Source organism: Saimiri boliviensis, chromosome 4 (assembly GCF_048565385.1).
Source record: "Saimiri boliviensis isolate mSaiBol1 chromosome 4, mSaiBol1.pri, whole genome shotgun sequence".
Lineage (NCBI taxonomy): Eukaryota > Metazoa > Chordata > Mammalia > Primates > Cebidae > Saimiri > Saimiri boliviensis.
The window spans coordinates 86,333,500-86,355,283 of record NC_133452.1 but is presented as its reverse complement, the minus strand read 5'-3'; the positions used below and the strand labels follow the sequence as shown (position 1 = coordinate 86,355,283).

The following is a 21,784-nucleotide window of genomic DNA, read 5'->3' as shown; positions in this document are numbered from 1 at the left end:
GAAATAAAGAAAACCATCTATTTTCACATGACATGATCTTGCATATATAAAATCTTAAGAAATCTACAAAAAAAAAACTTAGAGCTAGTAAGTTCAGCAAAGTTTCAGGATGCAAAATCAATACACATTCTCTAATTTGTCTGAAAAAAAAATATACACAGAATCAGTTATATTTTTATGTATACTTGCAATGAACAATCCAAAAATGAAATTTAGAAAACAATTCCATTTATAATGAAGAATATGATATTTAGGTACAAATGTAACAAAAGAGGTATAATATTTATACATTAAATGACAAAACATTATTGAAAGAAATTAAAGAAAGACCTAAATATATGGAAAAGATGTCAGAGTTTCATGGATCAGAGGACTTAGTATTGCTAAGATGGCAATTCTTCCCAAATTAATGTATAGATTTGATGCAATCCCTATTAAAATTACAGTTGTCCTTTTGGCAGAAATCGATGAGCTAATCCTAAAATTCATATGTAAATGTAAAGGACCCAGAATAGCAAAAAAAAAAAAAAAAAAAAAAAAAAAAAAAAAAAAAAATCTTGCAAACGAAGAGTAAAGTTGAAGGATTTATACTTCCTAATTGTAAAACTTACTATAAAGCTGCAGTGATCAAGACCATATGGTACTGGCATAAGGACAGACATACAGACCAGTAGTATAAATGGAGAGGCCAGAAATAAACCCATTCATTTAAGATCTGCTGATTTTCAGCAAGGGTATCAAGACAATAAATGAGTGAAAGAATATTTTTTTAAAAAAACAAATGGTGTTTGTTTTTTTAAAAAAATAAAAAACAAGGCCAGATGCGGTGGCTCATGCCTGTAATCCCAACACTTTGGGAGGCTGAGGCAGGTGGATCACAAGGTCAAGAGATCGAGACCATCCTGATCAATATGGTGAAACCCCGTCTCTACTAAAAATACAAAAAATTAGCTGGGCATGGTGGCACGTGCCTGTAATCCTAACTACTCAGGAGGCTGAGGCAGGAGAATTGCCTGAACCCAGGAGGCAGAGGTTGCGGTGAGCCGAGATCGCGCCATTGCACTCCAGCCTGGGTAACAAGAGTGAAACTCCGTCTCAAAAAATAAATAAATAAAAATAAAAATAAAAAACAACTGAATAGCCACATGCAAAAGCATGATTTTGTAACATGACCTCACATGATATACCAAAATTATCTTAAAATAAATCAAAGACCCATATGTAAAAGCTAAAACAAAAAAAGTCAATTTTTCTCTCCTCGAAGAAAACATCAGTAAATCTTTGCGACCTCAGATTAGCTGATAGTTTCTTAGATATGACACTTAAAGCACAAGGATCCAAAGAAAAACATAGATACATTGACTTCATCAAAACTAAAAAACTTCTGTGTTGCAAAATGATTCCACCATGAAAGTGGAACAGCAACTCACAGAATTGGAGAAAATATTTGCAAATCAAATCCAATAAGGATCTAGCATGCAGAATATATTTTAAAAACTCATAAAACTCAGCAATGAAAGGCAAAACCCCAACTAAAAAATGGGCATATAATTTGAATAGACATTCTCCAAGAAGACTTACTAGTGTCCAGTGGGCTCATAAAAAGATGCTCAACATCATTAGTTACTAAGGAAATACAATCAAAATCATAAGATACCACTTCACACCCACTGGAATAGCTATAAATGTTGGCGAGGCTGTGGAAAATTGGAAGCCTCAATCATTGCTGGTGAAAACGTAAAATGATACAGTGGCCTTCGTGAATAGGTTTGACAGTTCCTCAAAAAGTTCACACAGAATTTCTGTATGACCTGACAATTCCTGGGAATGCCCAGACAGGTATATACTCAAGAGAACTGAAAGCCTATGTTAACACGAAAACTTGTACATGAATGTTTATTTATAACAATAGTTAAAAACTGGAAACAACCTAAATGTTCCACCAACTGATGAACAGATAAGCAAAATGTGGCATCGTGTTTCACAAGGTGGTATAATGGAATGTTACCTGGCCATAAGAAGTAATCCTACACCATAAATGAACCTTGAAAACATTAAGCTAACTGAAAGAAAAGGCCATATATTATAATTCCATTTAAATGAAATGTCCAGAATAGGCCAATCTTTAAAGCCAGAAATTATATTAGTGGTTAACAAAGATTGAGGGAAGGGAAAATGGGAAGTGACTGCTAATGGGACCGGAGTTCCTTTTTGGGGTGATAAAAATGTTCTGGAATTAGAGAGTGGTGATGGTTGTATAATCTTTTTTTTTTTTTTTTTTTTTATCTTTTTCTTGTGAAGTGTTTATTTCTTTTTTTTTTTTTTTTTTTTTTTTTATTGCATTATAGGTTTTGGGGTACATGTGATGAACATGCAAGATTGTTGCATAGGTACACACATGGCAGTGTGCTTTGCTGCCTTCCGTCCCCTCACCTGTATCTGTCATTTCTCCCCATGCTATCTCTTCCCACCTCCCCACCCCCCGCCCCTCCCCCATTTCCCCCCAACAGACCCCAGTGTGTAGTGCTCCCCTCCCTGTGTCCATGTGTTCTCATTGTTCAACACCCGCCTATGAGCGAGAATATACGGTGTTTGATTTTCTGCTCTTGTGTCAGTTTGCTGAGAATGATGGTTTCCAGGTTCATCCATGTCCCTATAAAGGACGTGAACTCATCGTTTTTGATGGCTGCATAATATTCCATGGTGTATATGTACCACATTTTCGCTATCCAGTCTATCATCGTTGGGCATTTGGGTTGGTTCCAGGTCTTTGCTATTGTAAACAGTGCTGCAATGAACATTCGTGTACACGTGTCCTTGTAGTAGAATGATTTATAATCCTTTGGATATATACCCAGTAATGGGATTGCTGGGTCAAATGGGATTTCTATTTTTAAGTCCTTGAGGAATCGCCACACTGTCTTCCACAATGGTTGAATTAATTTACATTCCCACCAACAGTGTAAAAGTGTTCCTATTTCTCCACATCCTCTCCAGCATCTGTTGTTTCCCGATTTTTTAATGATCGCCATTCTAACTGGTGTGAGATGGTATCTCAATGTGGTTTTGATTTGCATTTCTCTGATGACCAGTGATGATGAGCATTTTTTCATATGTTTGTTGGCCTCCTGTATGTCTTCTTTTGTAAAGTATCTGTTCATATCCTTTGCCCATTTTTGAATGGGCTTGTTTGTTTTTTTCTTGTAGATCTGCTTTAGTTCTTTGTAAATTCTGGATATCAGCCCCTTGTCAGATGGGTAGACTGCAAAAATTTTTTCCCATTCTGTTGGTTGCCGATTCACTCTACTGACTGTTTCTTTTGCTGTGCAGAAGCTGTGGAGTTTGATTAGGTCCCATTTGTCTATTTTGGCTTTTGTTGCCATTGCTTTTGGCGTTTTGGTCATGAAGTCCTTGCCTACACCTATGTCCTGAATGGTTTTGCCTAGATTTTCTTGTAAGGTTTTTATGGTATTAGGTCTGATGTTTAAGTCTTTAATCCATCTGGAGTTAATTTTGGTGTAAGGTGTCAGGAAGGGGTCCTGTTTCTGCTTTCTGCACATGGCTAGCCAGTTTTCCCAACACCATTTATTAAACAGGGAGTCCTTTCCCCATTGCTTGTTTTTGTCAGGTTTGTCGAAGATCAGATGGTTGTGGGTATGTTGTATTTCCTGTGAGGCCTCTGTTCTGTTCCATTGGTCTATATCTCTGTTTTGGTACCAGTACCATGCTGTTTTGATTACTGTAGCCTTGTAGTATAGTTTGAAGTCCGGTAGTGTGATGCCTCCCGCTTTGTTCTTTTTGCTTAGAATTGACTTGGCTATGCGGGCTCTCTTTTGGTTCCATATGAAGTTTAAGGTGTTTTTTTCCAGCTCTGTGAAGAAGGTCATTGGTAGCTTGATGGGAATAGCATTGAATCTGTAAATTACTTTGGGCAGTATGGCCATTTTCACGATGTTGATTCTTCCTAACCATGAACATGGAATGTTTCTCCATCTGTTTGTATCCTCTCTTATTTCGTTGAGCAGTGGCTTGTAGTTCTCCTTGAAGAGGTCCTTTACGTTCCTTGTTAGTTGTATTCCTAGGTACTTTATTCTCTTTGTAGCAATTGTGAATGGCAGTTAGTTCTTGATTTGGCTCTCTTGAAGTCTATTACTGGTGTATAGGAAAGCTTGTGATTTTTGCACATTGATTTTGTATCCTGAGACTTTGCTGAAGTTGTTTATCAGTTTCAGGAGATTTTGGGCTGAGATGATGGGGTCTTCCAGATATACAATCATGTCATCTGCAAATAGAGACAATTTGATTTCCTCCTTTCCAATTTGGATACCCTTTATTTCTTTTTCTTGCCTGATTGCTCTGGCTAGAACTTCCAGTACTATATTGAATAGGAGTGGTGAGAGAGGGCATCCTTGTCTAGTGCCAGATTTCAAAGGGAATGCTTCCAGTTTTTGCCCATTCAGTATGATATTGGCTGTTGGTTTGTCATAAATAGCTTTTATTGTTTTGAGATACGTTCCGTCAATACCTAGTTTATTGAGGGTTTTTAGCATAAAGGGTTGTTGAATTTTGTCAAAAGTCTTCTCTGCATCAATCGAGATAATCATGTGGTTTTTGTCTTTGGTTCTGTTTATGTGGTGAATTACGTTTATGGACTTGCGTATGTTGAACCAGCCTTGCATCCCCGGGATGAATCCTACTTGATCATGGTGGATGAGCTTTTTGATATGCTGTTGCAATCGGTTTGCCAGTATTTTATTGAAGATTTTTGCATCTATGTTCATCATGGATATTGGCCTGAAATTTTCTTTTCTTGTTGAGTCTCTGCCGGGTTTTGGTATCAGGATGATGTTTGTCTCGTAAAATGATTTGGGAAGGATTCCCTCTTTTTGGATTGTCTGGAATAGTTTCAGAAGGAATGGTATCAGCTCCTCCTTGTATGTCTGGTAGAATTCAGCTGTGAACCCATCTGGACCTGGGCTTTTTTTGGGTGGTAGGCTCTTTATTGCTGCCTCGACTTCAGACCATGTTATTGGTCTATTCAGGGTTTCGGCTTCTTCCAGGTTTAGGCTTGGGAGGATGCAGGTGTCCAGGAATTTATCCATTTCTTCCAGGTTTACTAGTTTCTGTGCATAGAGTTGTTTGTAATAATCTCTGATGATGGTTTGGATTTCTGTGGAATCTGTGGTGATATCCCCTTTATCGTTTTTTATTGCATCAATTTGGTTATTCTCTCTTTTCTTTTTTATTAATCTGGCTAGTGGTCTGTCTATTTTGTTGATCTTTTCAAAAAACCAGCTCCTGGATTTATTGATTTTTTGAAGAGTTTTTTGTGTCTCTATTTCCTTCAGTTCTGCTCTGATCTTAGTTATTTCCTGTCTTCTGCTAGGTTTTGAGTTTTTTTGATCTTGCTCCTCTAGCTCTTTCAATTTTGCTGATAGGGTGTCAATTTTAGATCTCTCCTTTCTTCTCATGTGGGCACTCATTGCTATATATTTTCCTCTAGAGACTGCTTTAAATGTGTCCCAGAGATTCTGGTATGTTGTGTCTTCGTTCTCATTGGTTTCGAAGAACATCTTTATTTCTGCCTTCATTTCATTGTTTATCCAGTCAACATTCAAGAGCAAGTTGTTCAGTTTCCATGAAGCTGTGCGGTTCTGAGTTAGTTTCTGCATTCTGAGTTCTAACTCGATTGCACTGTGGTCTGAGAGACTGTTTGTTATGATTTCTGTTCTTTTGCATTTTCTGAGGAGTGATTTATTGCCAATTATGTGGTCAATTTTAGAGTAGGTGTGATGTGGTGCTGAGAAGAATGTATATTCTGTGGATTTGGGGTGGAGAGTTCTGTAAATGTCTATTAGGTTTGCTCGTTCCAGGTCTGTGTTCAGGTCCTGGATATCCTTGTTGATTTTCTGTCTGGTTGATCTGTCTAATATTGACAATGGGGTGTTAAAGTCTCCCACTATTATTGTGTGGGAGTCTAAGTCTCTTTGTAAGTCATTAAGAACTTGCCTTATGTATCTGGGTGCTCCTGTATTGGGTGCATATATATTTAGGATCGTTAGCTCTTCTTGTTGCAGTGATCCTTTTACCATTATGTAATGTCCTTCTTTGTCTCTTTTGATCTTTGTTGCTTTAAAGTCTATTTTATCAGAGATGAGAATTGCAACTCCTGCCTTTTTTTGCTCTCCATTTGCTTGGTAGATCTTCCTCCATCCCTTTATTTTGAGCCTTTGTGTATCCTTGCATGTAAGATGGGTTTCCTGGATACAGCACACTGATGGGTTTTGGCTTTTTATCCAATTTGCCAGTCTGTGTCTTTTGATTGGGGCATTTAGTCCATTGACATTTAGGGATAGTATTGTTATGTGTGAATTTGATGCTGTCATTTTGATGCTACCTGGCTGTTTTGTTGGTTAGTTGATGCAGATTCTTGATTGTGTTGCTGCTTTTTTACCATTTGGTGTGTTTTTGGAGTGGCTGGTACTGGTTTTTCCTTTATGTGTGTAGAGCCTCTTTCAGGAGTTCTTGTAGAGCAGGTTTGGTGGTGATGAAATCTCTGAGTGCTTGCTTGTTCACAAAGGATTTTATTTTTCCTTCACTTATGAAGCTGAGTTTGGCTGGATAGGAGATTCTGGGTTGAAAGTTCTTTTCTTTAAGGATGTTGAATATTGGTCCCCACTCTCTTCTGGCTTGTAGGGTTTCTGCTGAGAGATCTGCTGTGAGTCTAATGGGCTACCCTTTGTGGGTAACCCGACCTTTCTCTCTGGCTGCCCTTAGCATTTTCTCTTTCATTTCAACCCTGGTGAATCTGACGATTATGTGCCTTGGGGTTGCTCTTCTTGAGGAATATCTCTGTGGTGTTCTCTGTATTTCCTGGATTTGAATATTGGTCTGCCTTGCTAGGTTGGGGAAGTTTTCCTGGATAATATCCTGAAGAGTATTTTCCAGCTTGGATTCATTCTCTTCATCACATTCAGGTACACCTATCAGACGTAGATTAGGTCTTTTCACATAGTCCCACATTTCTTGAAGATTTTGTTCATTCCTTTTTGCGCTTTTTTCTCTGTTCTTGCCTTCTCTTTTTATTTCATTGAGTTGGTCTTCGACCTCTGATATCCTTTCTTCTGCTTGGTCAATTCGGCTGTTGAAGCTTGTGCATGCTTCACGAAGTTCTCGTGTTGCGTTTTTCAGCTCCATCAATTCACTTATTCTCCTCTCTATGCTGTCCATTCTCGTCAGCAGTTCGTCCAATCTTTTTTCAAGGTTCCTATTTTCTTTGCGATGGGTTAGAACATGTTCTTTTAGCTCATTGTAGTTTCTTACTACCCATCTTCTGAAGTCTGATTCTGTCATTTCATCACCCTCCTTCTCCATCCAGTCTGGTTCCCTTGCTGGTGAGGAGTTGTGATCACTTTTAGGAGGAGAGGTGTTCTGGTTTCGGGAGTTTTCATCCTTTTTACGCTGGTTTCTACCCATTTTTGTGGGTTTATCCACCTGTTGTCTGTCTCTGTCCCAGGGAGTTGGAGCTTTATGAGTTTCCGTTGCACTACTGCCTTTTTTGATTTTTTTTTTTTCAGGTCGGACCCGCCCAGCTAGCAGCAGGCCTAGCCTCTGCCTGCCCGCAGGGGCTTTGCTGAGCTGCTGTGGGCTCTGCCCAGCTGCCCTGAGCTCTTCCCTGTAGTCCTTTTTATATGGGCGTAGTTAGAACTGTCTGAGCAATGGTGGCCCCGCCTCTGTTATGGCGGACTCTCTCTGTTGTGGCAGGTTGCCTCGGCAACGGCGGGTTGCCTCGGCAACGGCAGCCTGCCTCCGTAGCGGTGGAGAGTCTCAGTAATGGCGGAAGCCCCTCCCCCACGGAGCCGGACCGTCCCGGTTCAGCTGTGCTTGGTTTGAAGGGCTCAACCCAGAGGGTTTCCAATTACTGTTTTTGTTTTCGTTGTTGTTGGGGGTGGAGGGGTGGGACCAACCGAGCCTGATCACCTGGCTCCCTGACTCAGAGTCTTTTCTTTTAAGTTGAAGGACCCCGCGTTCCGGTCGCTTGTTGAAAAGGCGCCGGGATCTCCCGTGCTGCGACTCACGGAGTCGGCTCGAACTGTGGCGCCGGCTCCTGGCGGATTTTTTGCCTAGGAATCTCCCGGCCTGACTCGCTATTTCAGATGAATGGCCCACTCTGCCGTCTCAGGGCTCTGCTCGCCAGCTAAGAGGGCTCCCAGACCAGTGGCTTTTGTACGGAGAACCGCAGCAACAGGGAGTGGTCACAGCAGCCGCGCGGGCGGAATCAGCCCCTCGGGGGCCAAAACAGCCGCACCGGCTGGGACTGCGACGCTGGCGACCCCTCTGCCTGGGTATCTCCTGGTCTGTGGGCAATAAGAGTTCGTCTGGAAATGCGGCGTCCACTCACCCTCTGCAATTTCACTGGGAGCTGAAGTCCTGAGCTGTTCTTAGGCGGCCATCTTGAAAGTCGGATCTGGTTGTATAATCTTACAAATATACTATAAAGCACTGAATTATATACCTTAAAAGGGTGAATTTTATCTCAATTTTAAAAGTGCCAAAAGGGAATGCCAAAAAAAAAATAATAAAAGGATACAGTAGTGTAGGGTGTTATTATCTATCACCACTATTTGTGGGAAAGAAGGATGCAGTAACTTTATACTGTTGCTTACACGTACGTAGAATAATTTTGCTAGGATACACAAGGATGTGGTAACATTAATTACCTCTGAGGAGGGCAACTGGTATCTGGAAGACAGAGATGAGAGAGTTTTTCACTGTTACAGGCTTGTTTCTTTTGAATTTTGTACCATATAAATGTAACATCTATTTTTAATTATAAAAGCTGAACCAATAATAATAGCTACCAGTCATTGAGTGCTTACTATGTGCCAGGTGCTTTATAGTCATTTAATCTTCATAATGACACTCTTTTGTCCTATTTTTAGGACAAAAGGATATTTTATCTCCATCTACAGAAAAGGAAACTGAGGCATATAGAAAATAAATTATATGTCCAAATGAATGCAGCTACTAAGCAGCAGAGTTAGAATTTCAACCCAGCCTATCTGTTTCCAGAGTGATTGTTTGGACGGCTACTCTATATTACCTCCTAGCAATTTAAAGGAATGAGGGAGAAGGACAGAGGGGAAAGTGGGTGAGAAGAAAGAAAGGAGGAAGTAAGGTGGGAGGAATGCAAGGGAGAAGATGGAGGGAACAGAGGGACAGGAAAAAGAAAGGTACCAAGAGGGAGAAAAGTGGAAGGAGAAAATGTAGAGATTAGATTGCGTGATTTAAAGGGCAAGTACAGGCCTCCCTTTCATAAACATCTCCCTTCCTGTCTTTCAAGTTCTGATCTTGGGCATTTGAAGAGAACAGCGAACACTGGATATAGGAAAGCCTAGTTTCCAGGAAAGCCTGCATAACCTAGCATAATCTTTGGACTCAAAGCTGAGTTAGAAGCTCAGCTGTACCATTTTGCGGCTGTGTTTGTTGGAGTAAACTCTTCCCAGGCTTCCATTTCTTTATATGTAATATGGGTACTTGCCTCACAGCGTAGATAGAAGATTAAACAATGTATTTCAAGCCCAAGTAAGTAAGTAATGAATTGCACCTATCATAACATTAGCAAATTCACTCGATGGACACTAGATGATTGAGTTATAAAGCATAAGAAACCAATGGAAAGATCATACGCAGTGGAAGTAAGGCCATCAAACAGATAAAGGCCAAAGATAGCAACTCCAAGCAGGAGAAAAAGGAAGAAAGCTGAAGTGATACATACGCCGGCAACTTCACAATTTCACCTGGAAATGCCCAAACCACATCGCGCTAAGGAGAAATGAATTCCCACAGCCCTTTGTACCTCTGAAAAGAGTCCTTGACTTTTTAGGAGCCCATGACCATATCTGTGCCAAAAGAGGGTAACACCGAGGCACTCGCACTACCAGCCTTCCTTAAGTAATGACAACTTCTTCATTAGGGTCATAGTTTTTCATCTGCGAATGGATCCCATCTTATAAAAGATGAAATCAGTTCATCTTAAGGCCTGCCAGCCTCCCAGCTACTCTTGGGTTTTAACTTCTGGTAGAGTTGTGCTAATGACTGTTAAGAGTTTAAAAAAAAAAAAAGATCTAAGTAGTATGTTTCAGAAAACATAGGCTTTTATTTTGATAAAGATATAGATAGCAGTAACTGTAAAGGCTAGGATACTTAATGTGTACACTATAGCTTTAAAAGGAGAATTTGGGGGCATTTCCTTATGTTATATACAATAAAAGAATCGTTATATACAATAAAAGAATGTTATATACAATAAAAGAAATACATTCTCTCCTGCCCTTTTCTTGCCTAATCTTACCATTCACCTTCATAGACAATATGTTGTGACTTCTAAGACCTTTTTCTCTCCTTAGTCACCATCCAGTTACTCCAAGGAAACAACCCAATTGCTTTGGCTAAGAGCAAAGAACTTTCTATGCTTAAGGGTTACTAATGCTGAAACAAAGGGCTGAGAGAAGCTGAAAACATTGCTGTTTAATAATAGTAAGATGTTCCTGTTTGTCCAGGTAGGGTCTAGCACTAGGAAGAGGACTATATTTACCTCTAGAGCAAGGACTAACTCCTTATATCTGTGTGTCCCTTTTTACTTCAGAGGTGCAGCCTTTGACTGGTTGTGAGTAAGAATCTAAGACAATCTTTATGTCTCTCACACAAGGGTTCCAGGAAGAAATGCTTACTCTGTATTCCTAAATTTCTAAGAGTTCTCTTCCTCCAGAAAGTCTCCTTTTATCCAAATCCTGGTGAAGCAGGTATCAAACGGCCTGATGCTCTTAGTCAGGGATATGAATTCCCTCTTTTCACACCTCATTACAGAGGCCTTAAGCTCAGATACCCACTGGTGATAGACAGGGCAGGTCACACATTGAGAGAAGAACTCTTTAAAGTACTGAAAGGAAAAGAAGGTACATTAGCTCTGGGATTAGTGCTTCATTCTCCTAACATGCCACTTACAAAGGTCCTCATTCAACATATTCACTCATGACTAGGGGAACAGGGAGGAGTTACTGATGGCAAAGTGGGCCTGAAAACTGACTTGGGGATACAGAGGAACTGGAATGTGTTCTAGACTCAGAAGGGCTGTAGGTAGATGTGTCAAATTATAGACTGAACCATAGAGTATAGGTTCACTGAGCAGGGCTAAATGTTAATATTTTAATGGCACTGGGTAGTAGCTGGCAAAGGTGGAAAGTTAAGAAACCCAGTCCAGACCTAGATGCAATAACATCTGGAAGGATACATAAGGTAGGTGGAAACTTTCTATGTGGAGAAACAAAGGATTCAGAGTAAAGGGAGTCAGAGCCAGTAAAAGGGAAGGTAAGGAAGAGATCCAGGTGGCAGAAAGAGCATCATAGGGTAGATCTAAGTGAGTTAGGTGTTAGTTGAAGGGCAACTGAGAAACAGGTACCTCGAGGGTTTGGCTGCGAAGCTCTAGGGGAATATGCATGAAGATACCCTCTGGCATTTTCTGTAATATTAGCACATGACACTCTAGGAATCGGATAAAGCCATGAGCACCAAATAGTGAGGCATTGGTTCTTTTCACCAACTGGCAAGGCTTAGAGAAATAGTGCTCAAAGAGGTCCCATTGTGACTCCTGGGCAAACCTGGAGGAAAAGAGTTAACAGCTCTCAGCAATATCCACTGCTTACCAACCATGGCTTTTGCTTAAAATTGTCACTTCTTTAAGGCTCTAAGACCTCCTGGACAGTCAGAAGTGCAGTGATGTTAGAAAGTGACCAAGGCTATTAACTCACATACAAGGAAACTTAAAAGGAGACCAGTTATATTCAGCCTTGTTATGGGTTACTGTAGCACTTAAATGTAAACCTAAACTTAACCCTTGACCTATAGGCCAAAACCTGTTAAAGGACAAGAGCCCTTCTAATAAGATAGGAGGGGATGGGAGGTATATGGGCTTTAAAAGTTGATTAGAGATATTCAATAGTCCTGCCTGGTGGGGAGAGATAGCTTAAATGACTTAAATATCTATCCTTTCCCACAGCCCTTGGGTAAGACATTACCACATAGCCAGGGAGGAGTGGATCCCAGCATGACGTTGCTCTGAGAGATTAGAACACAGCTGTGCTCATAGATTTGAATGAAATGCAGACACTCACTAAAGGGCCGACATAGCAATCCTGTGAAAACAGAAGGTAACCAGGCTAGCATACATTGTTAGTGTAGGAACTAGGATACAGAAGGTGTGTGATACAGGGAAGGAAACAAGACCCCAAAGGCAGACACCCCTGAATCACAGCATGGTTCCCAGACTTTAAGGAGCCAGAGGTCAGAGGCAGAGGCCATGCCTGAGGGACAGGTTCATGACTGCCTGTATTCCAAACCTAGAGCCCTATCTGACGTATGAATCCCTCAGGAATACAGCAGAGACCTGTGCAAGATTTACCTATTCCGTAAAGCAGCAGATCTAAGCAAGCAGAATAAAAGCAGGCCAGGCCAAGGACATCATAACCCTGGGAAATGAATGCCCACTGACTCTCCAGCACATGGACACACAGATCAAATCTGCCAAGAGACAGAGCCACTTGGACCAGCTAGGGAGTAAGGAGGAGGGGTAGGAAAGGAAGGGGTCTTACACCCTAAAAGCAGCCTAACATCCCCTAGATCTCCTCTTCACAGCTGTTTATGTAGAGAACATCTGTGCCTGGAATCAGACCCATCTTTAGGCAAAGGAGGTGGGAATTTGCTTCTGAGGCAATTTTCAGGGTCTTGAGCTGCTGCAGTTTTCTATCTCTCTGCAGAATTTTTTTTTTTTTTTTGAAGAAAATTTGTCCATGAGCCCCAAGTATTGAGGAGTATATAGAAGCTCTGACTGCATTTCCACTCCTGACTCTTCCACACTTAAGATAATGCTTCCGCAGCGGCCAAGGGAAAGATATCCCCAGGTGTGGAAATAGAACAGCATCTCCCTCTCCATTCCAAACTTCTCTGGGAAAATATGCACACCCCTCTTAGAAAACAAATACAAATGACAGAAAATGATCTTAATACTTCTTCTTCAGAAATGCAGATCTGAAGAGAACCGAGAGGACCAGATTCTCCAGAGCTGGTTTCTTGAGGTATCTGCATATCTCAAGAGCTTGAAAACCTGAGGAGGTTCAAGAGCACTGTGTGAGGTCTAGCTGTGAACGTGTACTCTCTAAAAGCCCTAGACTCACCAGCTCTAAGTCCCATTACCCAGCTTGATGGAGAAGTCAAGATGGCCAAGGCAGAGCTTGGTGTAGGCAAGGGCCTGCATGAGCTGAGCTGTGGCCAACAATCCCTCCCTGGAGAACCAACATAAACTGCTTTTTTTAATGGCCATTTGCTCATAATGCAGCCACTTCTCCTTGTTGCCCGTGGTCTGGGAGAACTGAGAGAGGTCCACATAGGTAGAGACAACCTGTAGGAAAACAAACACAGGGCAAAATATTCCCATTGTACATTCACATGACGTTTCCATTTTGTTCCTTTCCTCTGTAAGAGCCTATTATAGTGCCTTGCTGCTCACTCAGTCTGAACTCCTGGTATCCCTACCACTTGACTCCAACCCGGCTGGAAAAATATGCTCCTTCTCACCTCTGCAGTTCTAATTGAATCATTCTCACTGCCTGTCTTTAAACAAACCAATTTCTCTACATGCTTCTGCTTTTCCTCTCCAATCCATGACTTTCCCCTTCAAAACAATGATTAAACTATACTTTGTCTTCTCTAATTTATTAAATATCTCTGATATTTGCTCTGTAGAGCTCTTCAGGGATGCTGCCTAGATTTCTATATAATTACATCCACATTTGACATAGTGTTCTCTTCTTGGAACACTCTTTCCTAGCTTTCCAGGATGTCATGCTCTTTTGGTTTTCCTTGTCTCCCTGGCAACTTATTCTCAATTTCTTTTGTTGGTTTCTCCTCACCACTCTGACCTTTTAATACTGGAGTTGTTAACAAAGTCCTTGGACTTTTTTCTTTTCTATACTCATTCCCTTGGTGTTCTCACCCAGTCCTATGGCTTTAAATAGTATTTGCACACTAATGGTTCCCATATGTCTATTTCCAGCTCATATCTCTCCCATGAACCCGACTTGTGTATTCACCTGGACTCGTATTAACCAGACTCATCACCTGGATGTCCAACAGCCATCTAAAATAAAACATTTCCAAAGCCTAGCTCCCAAATCTTTCTCCAAATCTGTTCTTCCTGTAGACGTCCCTATCCCAAATAAGAGCATCTCTATCCCTCTGTAAGTTAAACTCACAACTTTTGGGATTATCCTTGACTCTTTCCTTCACATCCCAGAACTGATCCATGAGTGAATCCTGTTGGCTCTATTTTGACAAAAGACCACCCTCAACTTATTTTTCCATCACAATAATCCAAGCCACCACCATCTATTGCTTATATTACTGCAATAGCCTCCTAACTGGTCTTCCTGCTTCCTTCCTTGTCCACTTCAGGATACTTTCAACACAGTAGACAGAATGATCTAGTTAAAATATAAGTAGATCCTATCACTCCTCTTCTCAGAACCCATTAATGGCTTCCCATCTCTTTCAGAGTAAAAGCCAAAACTCCTACAGTGGCCTATCTAAGGTCTGCACCATTTGCCATCCCACCCCTTCCCAGTCCTTCTGACCTCATCTCTTGGTTCACTCGCTTCCTCTTCCTCCCCTCCAGTCACACTGTCCTTCAAACACAGAGGGTATGCCTTGGGCATTTACTGTGCCTTCTGCCTCAATACTCTACTCCCAGATAGCCCGGCTTTCTTGCCTCCTTCAGATATTTACTCATGTCACCTGCTCAGTAAAGCTTTCTCTGACCACCTTATTCAAAACTATACCCCATCCCTTACCTCACAGAATCCCATATCCCCTTGTCTCCACTTAATTTTCTCCACTGCATTGATTATCACCCAACATACTGTATATATTACTTATTATATTTCCCTGGAGTCAAGATCAGTGCCTGGCATATAAGAGGTGTTCACCAAATAGTTTGCTATTGCATATGTGGATAAGACAGAAAGATAAGACACTAAAATTAGGAAAACACATTTTCTTTTGTTTTTTCCTAAATCAGCAGTTTCAAATCCTTTTTTAGATCACAGGCTTCTTTGAGAATGTGATGAAAGCTATGACCCCTTTTCTTCCTCCTGCCAGCCCCCAAAGGTTCTTTTGAATATACACATAAAATTCTGCATTCAGTTCAGAGAGTTCACAGATAATCTCATACCTGGAAACCCATCTATAAACTGCAAATTAAGAAGCCTCGCTTGAACACATGATCAGTGTTATCCAGTTAAGTCTGGGTTATTGGGGAACCATGCTAAAACCAGGAACTTGGCAGGATCTTTCTCCACAGCACTTGAAGTTTCTAAGTGAGATCCAAAGGTAAAGCAAGGACTTGCTTACCTGCGCTTCATTTGCAAGCTCCTCTGCTGAATTTTTCTGCATCAGAGTAGCGAGGCAAGCAAACCTGCAGCTACTGGCTGTGGCCTCCAGGTTATAGAGCTGCCAGAGTAGGGAGAGGCAATGCACCCGCTGCTGCAGTACTGCCAACTTCTTCTTACCGTTTTGAGGCAAAGGGTGGTTAGCACACCCTTATTCTTTACTAATGCCCAACCTTCCCTCCCCATAAGAGCTCCAAATCTACTTATCTTGGGGCCATCTACAGATGTCCAAATGCGGAAAGAGTTCTCGGATCGCACTACTCCTAACCTCGTGTGCCATTTTAATTAGTCCCTCTTGATCAAGAAAAGTTCAGAGAGAGGTTTCAAAAAAAGATTCTTTCTTTGAATCCCTATTTGCTACATGTAATTGGCTGGGGGAGTAAGATGGAAGAGTGAGAACTGTATGTTATACACTTATCTGTTACATGCACATATACGTATGCTGACTGTTATGTGTCTTTTTATCTGCTTGCCTGTTAGATGCTTGAAGATTACTTGATTGTAAAAGAGTAGTTTTAGGTTAAAAAAAAAAAAGGCAAAGCTCAGGCTCGTTAACTACAGTTTTAGGGAGCCTTCTCACTTCTCACTAGGATTATTTGGAGGTTGGCTTGGGGAACAGGAATGCCAATACTTTTCCAGGAATATCTGGAAAAGGACACCAAACCAGGTCCAAGGGAAACTCCTTTTCAGCAGTCAAAGGGCTTTCCTAGCCAATTTTTTGGCTAAAGTAATGTGTCCCATGCTGAAACAGACCTGGAGATGGGAAAACAAGAAGTAATGTAAATATAAGGCTTTGGATATAACACACTGGCTCTTTTGAGATTTTTAATTGGGGTAATTGAAGTTCTTGTTAGTGTGACCAACCAGGCTATGCTCTGAGGTGCTAGAGTGAGCTGAGCTAGAGCACAGCTTGGTTAGCAGTCACACTAACAAGCATCAGTATGGCCAAAAGCAAGTAAAGGGTTGAGAAAATAGGATTATGGCAAAAGCATCCTCCTTTCTCATCTCCCGCACATTGGTCAGTGGGCAGTAGAGGAAGGCTGTGATTTAAAATACGATGCTGCTAGACTGAGATGGGATCATCATTTGAGTGGAGACCCAGATGCTCTCATATGGCATAGAAAGAATCTATAATATCACCAAGTCCTTTCTCTCTGCTTCCTAAACAGGTTGAACCATAGCAGATGTGGAATGGGAGCCGGGGAGCTACCTTGAAGTTATCCAGTATCTTCACATTCTAAGGCTGAATCCCTCAAGAAAGTGATAAAGTCGACATGATTCTAGAACAATCTTGGGAGGACGGTACAATAACTTTCTCTTATAAAGGGAAAGAATAATTATTTAACTTTGCTCTGGAGACCTCTTGGTTGAAGCGCAAATAATTAAACAATGTGACAACTCTAATATTTCCTTTGTCTTTCAAGACATTATGTACATTAAGTTTACTCTCCTAACCAAATTATCTTAAGGTTTACATTAAAATTAGTTTACATATGCTCCAATGAGAAAATTGGCTTATATCTACTTCAATGAACATAAATGAATAATTCACAAATAAATACAAATGACCAATAAACATAGAAGAATGATGTACCTTTAATTAAGAGAAACATGAAAACAATGTAACTTTGTCTAGGAATTAGCAAGGTTAGAAAAGACTGATAGTATCTGATGTTAGTAAGGATATGAAGAAATGTTGATATAATATTTTTGGTTGGCAATTTGGTGATATATTTATTAATTTTAAAATTGTGCCTTAATATTTCCACCTTTGAAAATTTTTCTTACAGAAAATGCTCTCACAAGGGGAGAAAGAGATATTTAAGAAGAATAGTCACTATAGTAATGTTAATAATAACCTCCAAATTAGAGATAACCAAAATGCACCTGAAGAAGGGAGTAGCTAAGCTATGATCTAGCCAATGGAATACTTGGTAGTTGTAACTATGTGGTAGATCAGTATGCACACCAATATGTAAACATGTTCAATCTGAACTATTAAGAAAAAAAGCAAGCTGCAAGAACAAGAAAATGTAGAATATGATCCTATGAAAAATAATGGAAAACAATAATGATATGGCTGTGTGTGTACAGTTGGTGGAACATGCATACAATTATTAATTATGGTGCAGAGAGTAGGATTAGTGGGAGCTCTTTCACTTTCTACCTATTATATACTTCCATATTTTATTTATTATTCTCTTTATTATACTTTTAGTTCTGCGGTACATGTGCAAAGTGTACAGGTTTGTTATATAGGTATACACATGCCATGATGGTTTGCTACACTCATCAACCCGTCATCTACATTAGGTATTTCTCCTAATGCTATCCCTCTCCTCGCCCCCTAGCCCTCAACAGGTTCCAGTGTGTGATGTTCCCCTCCCTGTGACCATGTGTTCTCATTGTTCAACTCCCATTTATGAGTGAGAACATGCAGTGTTTGGTTTTCCATTATTGTGTTAGTTTGCTGAGAATGTGTATAAACATTTTAAATGTGTATAACCTTTTATCACATTATCACATTTACAATCGTACATAAAAAACAACAAAACGATTTTAAAAGAAATAATAGGGTAACCCTCAAGGAGAAATAGCCAGCACTTCAAGGTCACCCTCTGCCCTCACCTCTGATAGAAGACAGCAGAAAGTGGCCTCCTCAAACTGACAGATCTTCGCCTTGTGTTTTTTCAAAAATGAAAATGCTGAGGGTTGGCCCAGAAGACTGCTTGCCTTCCTCAAATAAAAGAAGGCCTCCAAACAGGGCAAGGGATAAAGAAACTGGATTAGGATTAGGATGATGCTGGAGTGAGATTAGGGCAAAGGCTGGAGTAAGGTTATGATGAGAGTCAAGATCAGAATTTAAATACAATTTGGATTTCAAGCTAGAAACAGGAGCTGGACTGCTTGTGCAAGGGTTGGGGGCAGGGCTGACATGGGTTGGTGCTATTCCGCTACCACATTCCCACTTCATTTTTTTCCTGCCTTCTTTCTAGCTCTTCTCCCTCTCCTACTTTCTTCCACTTTTCACTCATGGTTATGATGTTAAGAAATCTCAATCAAATTCTCAGTAAAAGGCTCAGCTGAAGGGTGGATTGCAGAACCTGCTCACCATGTAACTATCTGACAGGTCCAAGGAGGCAGCCGCAGCCTCTAGCAGGTAATAAAATGCACAGGTGGTTTCTCCAATGACCAAGCAATGCTGGGTGAGGGGTGAGAGCACTAACTCCAGGATATCCTTACAGTGACAAGGCTTTGTGGTCAACAGGTCTGTCTCAGGGCTGGTGTGAGCCAGCTTCCTCTTCACTTGATCTAGGAACTCGTCCTCTGTTCTTTGTGGAAAGAAAATGAATAACTGAGAATGGCAACCTTTATTTGGGCATTACCAGGTCTCAAAGTCACTTTTTCCAGGAAGCTTTCGGGTATCATTCATTAATTATTTGTCTATCCTTCTCCGTTACCCCATAAAAATTTAAAAGTCAGGAACCAGAGCTATAACTGCAAAGCTCTATTAGAAATTTTTAAAAGCTGAAAGCCAATCTAAATACCTCAATCTAAATGGGGAAACACCACACTTGAATAGTTAAATAATCTAAATGTTAAATTAAACATAAAAAATGATATAAGGCAATAAATAATGATACTTTTTTTTCTGTTAGCATATTTGAATTTTCTAATACCACATTTTATCCTACAACAACTCCGTCATTCAGGCAGGCAAGAATTATCTCCTTTAGGTCATTGAGACTCCAAGAGATTATATATGGCTTCATAGCTACTGAGAAGTAGAACCAAAACTAGGGCTTAACTCTCTGACTACTATTCTAGTGCACTTTTCACAGGCATGCAGAGCTCAAAAGTCAGACCTCTCTGAGCTATAATCATCCAAACAAAGTGGAGACTGAGGAGGGCCTTGAAGGCTGGTGAGATGTGGAGGTCACTCAGCATTTACCAAGAGAGAATTGTGTGAACAAAGACATACAGGTTAGTGTGGGGGTGGTGGTTCATGTAGAATGGATTTTTGTTTGAAAATAGTAAGAAATCAAGTTAGATAAGTGGGATGAAAAACTGTATGTAGAGTGGCTGCTGAACTCTAGGTAGGAACATCGAACACTGATAAACATCAGAGACCCAGAAGGTATATGGTTAGGAAATGTATATTCATTTTACTATCCCCTGGGGTAAAAAGAATTGAGAAGACAAATTTCTAGCTGGAAAAAAATATGCTACTTATAAAATGAACTTAAAAGCTATTAAAAGGCTGGGTATGGTGGCTCACGCCTGTAATCCTAGCACTTTGGGAGGCCAAGGTGGGTGGATCACTTGAGGTCAGGAGTTCAAGATCAGCCTGACCAACATGGTGAAACCATGTCTCTACTAAAAATACAAAAATTAGCCAGGCATGCCTGTAATTCCAGCTACTTGGGAGGCTGAGGCAGGAAAATTGCTTGAACCCAGGAGGTGGAGGTTGCAGTGAGCTGAGATCATGCCATTGCACTCTAGCCTGGGCAACAGAACAAGACTCTGTCTCAAAACAAACAAACAAAAAGGTATTAAAGAAAGTTTTTCTCAACCATTAGGAAATAATTTTCCTATAAAGAATCAAAAATTGCCTTTCCAAATCTTCTCTGTTAACCTGAATACTGGGCTGAGTACAAGAGTCATGACAGCCCATCTGCAACTGACATAAGTGGCTCATTTTAATGGTCATCTTTCTGTCACTTTTGGCCCCTCCATGTTCACCCTCAGCTTCTCTGTCTACCTGCAGCATTCATTGGAGAAGGCTTCCTGAGTTCTGGATGGTTTCATCTGGAACTGTAGGGAGAAAAACTATCTGTAGGGAGAAAAAAAATATGATTAATTCTCCATGTTTGGATAAACTGAGGACATTATAAATTCCTGACTACCTTTCCTCTGCCGTTTACAACACAAAATTAAGATGGTATTTTGTAAATTCCTTCACAACTGCTTGTGATTCAAATAGTAACTCTCTTCATTCCCAAACCTTCAAACGAGTTCTGTTTTTGAAAGATGCATTCAGTGTTTTCAAAATGAAGGAAAAATAAAGAAAGTGTCCATCCTGGTTTGCTGGCTATTTCTAATAGTGGAAATCCCTGAATATGTATGGATCAGGTTCATGACCAGATCAAAATGAACTGTATAGGCTAAAACCAAGTGAAGAAAATTGTGATAGTACAAGATACCACACTTCCCTAGTCAGTGACCAAGAGAGCTTTCCAGCTTTACCTAGCAGGCCTTTAAATAACCTTTTTATCCTACAGATTTGACTCTTCTTCTGAGGCTGCCTTCTAATAGATCACAACAGCAACTGTTAGAAATGATGTTGAGATGTTACCCACTGAAACTAACAGCATGGATGGTGGGATTGATAAGGAGTCTAAGGGAACTGTTCTAGAGAGGATTTGGGTTAAGTAAAAGGACTGGCTTTTTGATGATAATGATGTCAAGTCACAGCTAAGATAACAGGATACTGGCAGCCCTACTGCAGTACACAACTCTAAGAGGCACCATAATATCATAGCCTCTATAATAGTACCCTCTGGAGTCAGACAGTGCCTGGTATGTAATGGCTATGCACAAAGACCTCAGGTCTGGGAAGCCTCCTCAGGGTTCTTCTGGGCTGAGAAGGTCTTGAGCCTTTTTCCTATAGATGGACCAGGCTGTCTAATCCCAAGCAAAAAAACTGACCTCTCAAAAAGTCACACAGGAAATATGAACAGTAGTGCAATTTCTTCACAATACTAGACTTTCAAAGTACAAAAGGTGCAAAAGCCCATAGAGCTCATCAACCGATGACTAATTGCTCCAAGTCATTGGTCTACCTTCATAGTTGTGATGTTATAGCTAGAAGAGGAATTAGGATCATACACCAAATCCCTCATTTTAGCCCTCTGCCAGCAACTATCTATCATTTTCCCCATACCATCACCCCACCCCTAGTACCGAACCAACTCCTCTTTTATCAAAGTAGGGAGAGGATCTGGTTGGGTCTCCATAGCTATCGTCAAGTATGGAGGAAGGTATAACTATGGAGCATGGGTGAAGCTGCAAGGAGGCAGCTTACATGCTTATGAAAGAAGAAACTTTCTGACAGCTGGAGGCAATGAGTTGTTCTGTAAGGTAAGCTGACTGAAAAGGTTAAAACAAAGATGAATGAACTCATCTGGGATACAGTTTATCAGGCTATGGTGAACATCTATTCACTATTAAAACCTTCTTCAGGCATCTAACTCCTCCTTATACCTCAAGACACAATTCTGACA

General features: G+C 40.6%; 1 pseudogene; it reads right to left on the bottom strand.

Annotated features, from left to right (window-relative positions):
• Window positions 1–8,339: 8,339 nt before the first annotated feature.
• LOC141584195 (uncharacterized) lies at window positions 8,340–21,517 on the bottom strand (annotated as a pseudogene).
• Window positions 21,518–21,784: the final 267 nt, after the last annotated feature.